The following is a 10,687-nucleotide window of genomic DNA, read 5'->3' on the forward strand; positions in this document are numbered from 1 at the left end:
TAGAAGAATATGTTAGGGGTAATTCACCCAGTAATTGTGCTAAAGCTGAATAAATACATCTAGGAGATCTCAGTCCCGATTACTGGGGTGCTGGCCCAATCACATTAAGGACTATACAGTTAATTAATAACATTTAAAGCAACAGATCATCACAGGCAGAGAAAGCTTAGCTGGGCCTCCAGCTGGAAAGTAGAACTGGGTCTCAGAAATGATGATGCTCCCTCTAAGGAGAGTGACCTGTCCTCAAAAATGATGGTGCTCCCCTTGAGAAGAGTGACCTGTCCTCAGAAATGATGGTGCTCCCCTTGAGAAGAGTGACCTGTCCTCAGAAATGATGGTGCTCCCACTGAGGAGAGTGACCTGTCCTCAGAAATGATGGTGCTCCCTCTGAGGAGAATGACCTGTTCTCACAGAGAACACTCTTCAGCCAGCACCCTGATAGGAGAGAAAAAATTGGTCAGACAAGTTAGACTGTGACATGAGCCCTTCGTTAGGCTCCCGGGCTGTCGCGCGCCCAATGTCCCGCCAGCAAGAACGACGCGTGGCAACAGGATTCTTCTGCGAGCAAGCCTTTACTGTGTTACAGCTCTTCTTAGTGTTACAGCTCTCTTAGTGTTACAGCTCTCTTGAACAGGGACTCCGAGCAGCAAAATCGCTCGGCTTATATAGACAACAGTATGCTAATTATCTCTCAGGGATTGGTGGGGCTTGGATCACCCCACTACTTGTCCTCCAGGGATTGGCGGAGAATGAATCACCTCATTAGCATATTAACGGTCAACTAACACCTGGTGAATAAACCGCACATGTGCAGTACCGCTGTTCACCACTAGAGGGAGCCCTAGCAAGGGGACAAGCCTGCACATGCGCAGTAAGTCGTTTATATCCAGACAAGGCTGGATGTCGGCGCCATCTTTGTTTCGCCGCGCCGCTCTCTACATCTCCCCCTTTTTTGTTTAATAAAATGACTGGTCTAGATCTGGGTGTCACGTCAATCTTGTCATTGCTCCTGTCTTAGGTCGTTCTCATCCAAACTCGGCCTTACCCGTCATAGAGTTACCCTATCGCCACCGGGCCCCGTGTCTTAGGTTGGTCCGAGTTCGAGGAAAGTTGCCCGTCCCTGGATACAATGACTCCACATGACTGTGACAAAAATGATCTAGGGCGAACTCTTGATCTTTCAAAGAGGCCAGCCATATGTTGGGAGAAGCACCCTTTTTAATGGTGGTCATAGCCTGGTAAACAACCATTTTGTGTCTGGCATGTTCTCTTTTTAAACAGCCAATAAGCCAGAGACCTACTCCGCATCCCAGGAGGACAATAGCTCCCCGGGACAAACATGCCCGCCCACTCCTTAAAAAGGGAGAAAGCTTTGGTAACCCATGAGGTAAAGTCTTCAACTGTGATAGGGTCCAGCCTAGTGCTGTTGAGGACAGCAATCTGCATCAGCAATTGTCTTGATAGTTGCTCTGCTTTCATGGACCAGTTTCCTTTCAGATAATTCGAGATTTCTTTGCTCTGTTGAAAATTCTGAGAAAAGTTAGCTCACAAAGGAATAATGCATAAACCTCTAAGGGAGGAAACACAAGACAGCTGTGTCATATGATACAGTGCTTCAATTTGTTCTTGAACTAAATCTATCCTTTGATTGGCTAATAGAAGGCCAGATGCCAAATGGGTATTAAATTCTTCTTGTATCTCTAGCACCACTGCAGTTCTTTCTACAATCTGATTGACAGTCTCAGCCGTCTGTATTTGATTGGTCATAGCGATTTCAGCTGTGGTAGCTGCGGCAGCAGACAGCACAATGGCTGAAATTATGGCTGCCGTAATTCCAAAATCTCTTTTGGCTCTCAGCAAATTAAGAATAGGAAAGCTATCTGGGTTTGCCTCCACTGGGATTGGCACAAAGGAGGGAATCTTAACCATCACTTCGGTGTCATTAGTGCCATCCCAGCATTCAGCTAAATAGCAGACTACATCAGAGCTATTACAATTTAAAGCACCACTGCTTACATTAGTGCTTATCAGAAAAAAGGTGATCTAGCACATACTGAAGTACTAGTGGCAGTATTATTTACCAAGAGGTTATTATATTGAATATTGATCAACCTGGTATCACCTTTTTCTGGTAGCTGAAACATTATACAGCACGAAGTTCTCTCCCATCAACCTAGCAAAGGGGGTCAGGGATGTATATGCCCCTTGCTCATTGGACAGCATCCATTGGAACCAAGGCCAGAGATTATGCTTGCCAGTCTTATTCTCAAAACAGTAGAATTGCTATGAACTGGCATGGGTACTGGCCAGGATCTGGCAATAGCCCACAGGGTGAGAGAATTAACCTGTATTACCATTCCCAGTAGTAATAGTAGGGTTCGTAGTCTCATCTTCAGGAAGAGCAGAAGGCAATTTTCGAGTCAAACGCTCAGGTACCCAAATTGGATTTTCTTGATTCTGCGGAAAAACACAAATCGCTCCCCTAGATCTCGAAATCACGGGATCTGGGCCACGCCATTCATCAGTTAAGACATCCTTCCACTTTACTTCTACATTAGTTATAGGTGTAGTAGCAGCATGGCGATCCGTGGCAGAACGGCCATGCGCATCCAGAATTAAGAAATTTAGAGTAAAAAGAGCTAAAGAAAGTTGTTCTTTTGGTGTTCAGCTGCTGGCAATTCCCCCTTTTTGTTTTTGTATAAGCTCTTTTAAGGTACGATGTACTCTTTCCACAATTCCTTGACCTTGGGGATTGTATGGCAATCTTGTAGTATGTTTGACCTGCATTGTCTGGCAAAATGCCTGAAAGGACTTTGCAGTGTAGGCAGGCCTGTTGTCTGTCTTGAGACTATCAGGCTTTCCCCAGGCTGCCCATGCCTCTAAGCAATGGCTAATGGCATTACGAGCCTTTTCACCAGTCATCAGAGTAGCATGTATAATACCGGAATAGGTATCAACAGAAACATGAGCATATTTTAAATTTCCAAATTGAGATATGTGTGTGACATCCATCTGCCAAAGTTTTAGCTGGATCAGACCACGAGGGTTAATACCACATGAGGAGGGTGGTGAAATTGAACACAATTTTGGCAACGTAACACCACATCACAAGCTGCAGCTCTAGAGATTTTTAAATTTTTGTTGAAGAGTAAAAGCAGGTACATGAAACTTTTGATGAAATCCTCTAGCGAGATCAACCGGAGTGGCATGAAAAATAAACTCTCTACGAGTACTAGCATCCACCAGGGTGTTATTACTGGTCATGGGACCAGGCAAATTAGTATGGGCTCGAATATGTTGTATAAAAATTTTATTTTTTCTGGCCCAAATCAAATTTTGTAATTCTAAAAGAATTTGACATACAGTACTAGTCGACCGAATTGGCCCTGCAATTTCAAGTGAGCGCACCGCATTAACTACATAAGCAGAGTCAGAAATTAAAAAAATCATGAAATCTTTTGAAAACTTCCAATACAATTTTACGTTCTGTAATTTGGGGGGTGCCTGGACTATATTGAATTAATACTGGTTCTTGAGAATCAACCATATAGGCACCTACACCTGTTTTGGAGCCATCTGTATAAATATTTAACGCTCCAGACAAAGGCTCTGAGGCAGTGACCTTTGGAAAAATCACTGGATGTTCAGTAAAAAATTGTAGCAAAGGCATCCCAATTTAGACCTGTTTCCCTAGATTGGCTCATGCCACATGTTATCTAGAATGACTCCATCCAAATTTTCCAGTTTTATGTCAACTTTCTGTTACCAATGTTACATTTTTTAACCATATCCAATAACTTAAAAGCCAATAGTCCATAACCAAGGCATGTAGAGAATATTTATAAATTTAAAACCAATCAGAAAACAAAAATGAAGTGGCTACACATACCTTTAATATTTAAATCAATCACCATTTTTACTTTTTCTAGCTGTAGTTTTAAGAGAAACACCTTGTCACCTGTTGAGTCCAATAATCACAGTCAAAGACTTTTCTATCAGTTCCATTTCCTTAGAAGCTGTGAAGCTCCTTGTGTCTTTAGGATCGGCTAGTGTAAACATTTAGCCAGCCCCCTGGGGAGCTTGCCCAGCCGACTTAGGCTTCTAGCTACAGATGCAGGCTCCAAAAGCCAATTGAAACTTTTTATTTATTTGTTCCTTTCTTGAAAGGAATTAAAGCTACATCAATGGGTGAATCAACCAGCATTTAAAATTTTAACCTTTTCTTTTAAACATGAAACACAAAACATTCAAGCAAGGAGAAGCAAAACCCAGACATAAATTGACATACATGGACAGCTTGGTGCACCAAGGACAGACAATAGACACAGAGGAAAAGAACTAGATGGTGTTCCACCAAAAGGACCCAAACATCCTACCTAAAGAACCCAGAACCAGAAATAAGCACTTCTCCAATAGGAGCCAGCAAGGAGGCAAGACGTCTCCCACCTCCTTCTGTTCCCAGGAGAGCTCCAAAAAGTTTAAGCTCATTTCCTTCTTTTGCCAAAGCATCTGTGGAGAGTTCGGGAGGAATGTTTTTCTCAACCCCATTCTCTCTCTTGTCCACGGTGTAAACTGTCTCTAGTCAGGGTCCAAAGACTAGAAGCATCTATGAGAATCGACTTTGCTTCTCTAGATTTTAACATAACTCTAAAAGAACACATACACAAAAACATTTTACCATTATTACCTTGTCCACTACCACTACCCCAAATCTTTATCTTTGCACATGCTTTCAGTTTCTGTGATCCTACTGAATTCTGCTTACTGGGGCCTTTAAAATCTGTATCCACCACCTGAGTTCCCATTCGAGGGGTCAATACGAGTCTGGTGGTCGAACTGAGGTCGAGTCCTGCGCTTCCTTTTGTTGCTCTGCGGGAGGCCCGGGACCCGATGGTTCTACCTTTAGTTTCACTTTCTCTAAGCTGTCGGTGATGCTTTCTAGATTGTCTGACATTTCTAAGGTCAAGGCTTTTAAAGAATATATCTTATTTGTTTCCTGGTCCTGATTATCCTCTTTTTTTATCTCTGCCTTCTCTCTGTTCCTTTTATCTCCTTTTCTTTTCTTTTTTTCTTTGGAGACCTTTTCTCCCTCTGACATACTTTGTTGCTCTGCAAGGACCCTCTGACCTGTCCTAACGGCTCTAACGGCTTCCTCACATTGTTTATCCTCTAAGCAGGCAGGGACCATTTGCCAAAGAGGTTTTGGTCCGGGCTTAAGCTTGCCTTCTGTGGCTTCTCTATCCCACACAAAGAAAAAAAGAAACAAAATTACCAGCCTTGCCCACAAACGATCCATAACTTTAGGTTTCTTCACAGTGGCTCTCCACCTAGGCCCATATCTTTCTTCCTCATATATGGCTGCCTCTTCCTCTAATTCCTCCTCCTCCGACTCTGACAACTCTTGCTCAGAGTCACTGCCAGCCAGTTCTAAGGCTTCTAATTCTTTTAATGGATACAAAGTATCCTCTCCGGATGACTTGTACTTCGTCCTCCGGGGCACTCTTATTTTTTCCTCCAGCGGCATTTCTTCTGCCTTTTGTATCTCTTTCACTTTTGTTTTAGTAACCTTTTTCTTTTTGCGAGCTCCTAATTTGAGCTCCTAATTTCTCACTCTGCTCCGTTTCTGCCTCTGCTCCGTTTCTGACATGCTCTCTTAAATCCAAAAAGGGGCATGCCTCTCGAAGCCTAATTTCTCACTCTGCTCCGTTTCTGACATGCTCTCTTCCAAAAAGGGGCATGCCTCTCGAAGCTTACCTTTTAATTTACCTTCTCGCAGTTCTGAATCCTCTTCAGCACACTGAAGGGTCCCCTGGCACCGGCGATGTTGGTTCCCGGGTCTCGGCACCACTTGTCGCGCGCCCAATGTCCCGCCAGCAAGAACGACGCGTGGCAACAGGATTCTTCTGCGAGCAAGCCTTTACTGTGTTACAGCTCTTCTTAGTGTTACAGCTCTCTTAGTGTTACAGCTCTCTTGAACAGGGACTCCGAGCAGCAAAATCGCTCGGCTTATATAGACAACAGTATGCTAATTATCTCTCAGGGATTGGTGGGGCTTGGATCACCCCACTACTTGTCCTCCAGGGATTGGCGGAGAATGAATCACCTCATTAGCATATTAACGGTCAACTAACACCTGGTGAATAAACCGCACATGTGCAGTACCGCTGTTCACCACTAGAGGGAGCCCTAGCAAGGGGACAAGCCTGCACATGCGCAGTAAGTCGTTTATATCCAGACAAGGCTGGATGTCGGCGCCATCTTTGTTTCGCCGCGCCGCTCTCTACACCGGGCCGCTCAGCTTCAGGGATGGAGTTATCCTGTAATGGGTATCTGAAGATCTCCACCAGCCTTGGGTCTGCTTGGTAGCTCTGTGTGAGGGTGGCTCAGGGTGGATACAGCATTATGTATGACTGCCTTTTCCTAACTGCCCAATGGCCTGGTCATCCGCACACTTTTAAATAACTCAAAACACTGATTTAGTTAGTTGATACAGAGCAATAACTGTATCAATCAAAATACACCTAGGATTAATATTTTAATATAAAACATAGGTAGAGGACTTCCTTATAAAACAATCTATGGTCAATGACAAAAAAAATCTTAAAAGTATAAACCCCAAGCTATTGTTTTGTGAATGGTTCTTTCAACTGAAAGATTTGTAAATACACACACACACACACACACACACACACACACACACACACACACAAACATACAGTTTGAGTGGGACCTGAGTCAAATCCCCAGGACCCACATAAAGCTTGAGTCTGTGTTTGGATGAGAATTGTCCACCGCAGTCTCAGGTCTGCAGCTGACGGTGCTCCTTGGGGAGCTTTCGGAGGTGCAGGCTTGCTCGCGGGAGTATGTCACTGGAGGCTAGAAGATCACAAGCCTTGCACCACTTCCAGTTCACTGTTTTCTGCTCAGATGTGAAGATGTAGGCTCTCAGCTTCCTCCTTCTGTCACCATGCCTGCCATTCATTGCAATGCCTCCCGCCATGATGGACTTGTATCCTCTGACACTATAAGCCCAAATAATCTTTCTCTTCCTTAAGCTACCTTTGATGTTGAGCTTTATCAGAACAACAGGATATAGCTACAGGAGCAGAAGGTCACTGGCCAGATAGGCTGGCACACACAGCAACGGACAAGAGATCCTGTCACAAGAAAGATGGACAACCATGGTTGCCCTCTGACCTCCACATGCACAGTGTGACATACACATGCCCACACTCACACAGTTTGCACACATTCGAAACATATGTGAACATGTACCAAATACATAAAAAGATTAAAAATGTTTTTGGGTAAGACATAGCCTTGGTGGTTTCATTTTACTCCTAAGAGAACAGAGGGGAGACTTGGTGCTAGGGACCAAGCTCTTGTGACGATGGGGTCATTTTGATTTAACTATTAATGCCATGGACTTTAACTAGTGATCTAGGGACATTCTACTTTCTTCTGAAGTCTGCACCTCTTTACAAGAATTGCATGATTGACAGATTCACAAAAGCTCTGGAACTAGGTGTTTTTGAGCCAGTGGGAATTGTGTTGCATAATCTGGGCTTGGGAGAAAGCACTTTTCTTGGAACCAGTATGGGTTTCCGTTGATCAAAGGCCCCTTGTCCCACCTTTGCTTTAATTAATATTAATGAAACTTGGTAGCCAGCACACAACTTGGAGCACAGTGGAACGGGTGCTCTTTAGACTAATTGGGGATTTAACATTCTGCAAAGCCAGTGGCATCAGTAACAGCTGACAGAGGGGAAACCATAAATGTAGAGGAAGAGAGGATGGGCTCGGAGCTGCCGTCGTGAACTTCTCAGTTCTTCTCTGTGGTCGGTCAGGAGCCTCAGTGGACAGTCTGGTATAGCACACATACTGGCGTCATCATGCTCCTCTCTCAAAGGCCCTTGGATCTGCTCAGTGTTTTCCTGCACAACTTTCACTGTTTGACTCCTGAGGATGGAGCTGATGAGCATGGGTCCTTTGGTCACCTCTCCTTAGGTTGCAGCTGCACTGTGGCTCCCTCAGGATGTCCTTCTCAGACATCTCTCTCTCCCTAGAAGTAAGGTCTACAATTAAAGCCCCAGCTTCTTAGCCCTTGAGCTAACCCTGAGCATGCGGAGGAGGGCCTCCTCTGGGCTGGTAGACCTAATTAGGTTTAATTAATGAATTCCAGGAATAGCTAAGTCCTGGAGAACCTCATGGGCCCTAGGAAAGAAATGGGGGCTTCTGTCTCCCAGATATGTCATTAATGCCTTTTATCACACTGACAGTCCGATCACAGCCCTCCTGCTCTGTTTTTTCTTTGATTGTTGAAATGAAGCTTTGATCCTGTTTCTCAGTTATCACGGAAGGAGTTCCTGGACCTTTACTGCCGGAAGGTAGATCCCTTCAAAGAATCCTGATTCTGTGGCAGGTTCTAAAACTGTGTGCTTGAAGCAGGAGCCCTGTACCTGGGCAGCCTCGGCTCTGTATCTGAGTATTTGGTTGGAGCTTGTGGCAGGGATGAAGGAGGGACTCACTGTGCCTATGTCTGCAGTTTGCTCAAGAACAATACTTACAGATGTGGTGAGGGCAGCCATCAGCTCAACTCTGGTGCCATTTCATCTGCGTTAGCTCAGCCCTTTGGTGGAGAGCAAGGCCCTGTAACAAGGGCACTTGCTGCAAATAAGGCCTCACAGATTTCTGTGTTTTGGCTGTTGATTTCAGGGCCTCACTTTACGGGAGGTTCCCTAGAACAATGCTTCTCTAGAACAATGTTTTTCAAACCAGGTTACAAGTCTTTAAGGCAACAAAATGTGTGTGTGTGTGTGTGTGTGTGTGTGTAGTCTCTTAGAATTTATCAATGGTAAAAGGTTTCCCACCATGCAATCAAAAATTCATTTCAAGTAAAATGCCCCATAAAGTCAGGGTGTCGCTGGCAATGTTTGCCTGTGCGGCGTCCCATAGCTTCCCTGCAGCGTTGGTCCTGAGCACACAACACTGTACTGCAAGGCTCTTCCACTTCACAGGCTGTTCCTCTGTGCGATGCAAACAGACACTACCGCAAGCCCTCCGGTGCAGATTGGAGGCGATTGTGTGCTATGACTTTCAGTGTTTTACTGTGTGTACCAAGTCTTCCGCCTGCATAGAAACATAGTGGTTCAACTACAGAAAGTGAGCCCACGCTCTCTCAGTGTGTATCGGATTGATTTATCTCTGGACTGCATCATGGTAGACAAACAAGCACGTCCATCTCATTAGTTTGCAAATTTCCCTTCACTTTTAATAAATGGTGGAATTACGTGTATGGCCGAAGAAGAGCTTTTAAAAGTTTCTTTATGATTTGTTGTCGATGTTTGGCTTGCATTTTATTATATTGATATGCACCTGTTTTATATATTTACATGCACTGGGTCTTGGAGAAGTTTGGGGTGGGGCATAAAGGTGTTGTGAATAGAAAAGGCTTTAAAAAAAGCCTGATCCTAGGGTGACTCAGCAAAGTACAGGACTTGGGACGATCTCCTCACTGGAGGGTGTGGATGGAGCTTGCATGTTGGGCAAGGTCTGGAAGGATCTTTCGCACTGGGATGCCAGCCCTTTTGGGTTTTCCCATTAGGAAGCACTCCCAACCTTATTTCACAGTTTCATAGGTATTTAAGACACCTGCACAGTTGCTCAAATCATGGCCAATGTGGTATGAGTGTTACCAGCACTCTCTCTTCCTGGAGATCAGAGGCAAAAGCTTCCAGCCTTCTGGTCCCTGTTGGATTTTTGGAGACCAATTCCCATCTTAAGATGCCCACCCCTCTCCTCCATGAACCATCTCATTTGCATAGCAGATGCCCCATCATTGGTGAAATGCCTATGTCTTTTGAAGTTTTGGACTCTAGGCCAGAAAACTGGCTGTTCTGGAACTTGCTATTGAGATCCGGTTGGCCTCAATCTCACAGAGATCTTCCTGCCTCTGCCTTCTAAATGCTGGGATTAAAGGAGTTCACCACCATACTCACCACATCACGCATTTTCAAAACAAAGCAACAATAACAACAATAACAAAAAACCAAAAATCTGGTACCCTGAGGATTGTGAGTTCACAATGCTAGCCAGGCCTCATCTAGAACTAGCCAGCTCAAGTAACCCTCAGAAGAGCCACACATAAGTGGCTTTGGCACAATACTGCCTTGTTCCGCTCTGTAATGAGGCTCTGGAAGAATATTCCCTGGCCAGCTTTTGCCTGTTTCTTTTTCACTCTGCTCTCAACATGTTGTCTTGAAGGAAGTGGATGAGGGGTATCTGTCCACACAGCACTTTCAACAAGGAAAAGCTGCAGACTCCCCCTAAGGAGCATCTGACTCTGGCCACTTCCAAATGGCCACCTTCCTAGAAGAGCCAGATGTCAGGGAGAGGGTTCCTGCCCCAAATAAGCCCTCTGCTGGTGGTTATGTGCCACACTAAGCACTATTTAGCCTTCAGAGAGTCTCTGCTCTGTTCTCCAGAGGTAGAGACAGCAGGCATCTGGCTCTAAAGCTCACCTTGGTATCTTAGTGGTGGAACACTTACCCAGTATGTGTTGAGTCTCTGGGCTCTAGAAATTCAACAAACAAACAAGACACAAACTTTAAAAATGCATCTTGTTCTTGGCTGTCAAGGTGACTGGCAATCCCGATTTGGCTAGGGCTGCCATGAAGGCCCAGGAACT

The 10,687-nt window shown here is 44.8% G+C and overlaps 1 long non-coding RNA gene across 1 annotated transcript; it reads right to left on the reverse strand.

Annotated features, from left to right (window-relative positions):
- Nucleotides 1-553: 553 nt before the first annotated feature.
- Nucleotides 554-6,279, reverse strand: LOC134485189 (uncharacterized). The gene is made up of 2 exons (XR_010063180.1): nt 5,755-6,279; nt 554-2,457 (listed from the first exon to the last, which is right to left on the reverse strand). It is a non-coding gene; the product is annotated as an uncharacterized LOC134485189 (long non-coding RNA).
- Between the last annotated feature and the right edge of the window lie 4,408 nt (nt 6,280-10,687).

The sequence above is a fragment of the Rattus norvegicus genome, chromosome 1, assembly GCF_036323735.1.
Source record: "Rattus norvegicus strain BN/NHsdMcwi chromosome 1, GRCr8, whole genome shotgun sequence".
NCBI lineage: Eukaryota > Metazoa > Chordata > Mammalia > Rodentia > Muridae > Rattus > Rattus norvegicus.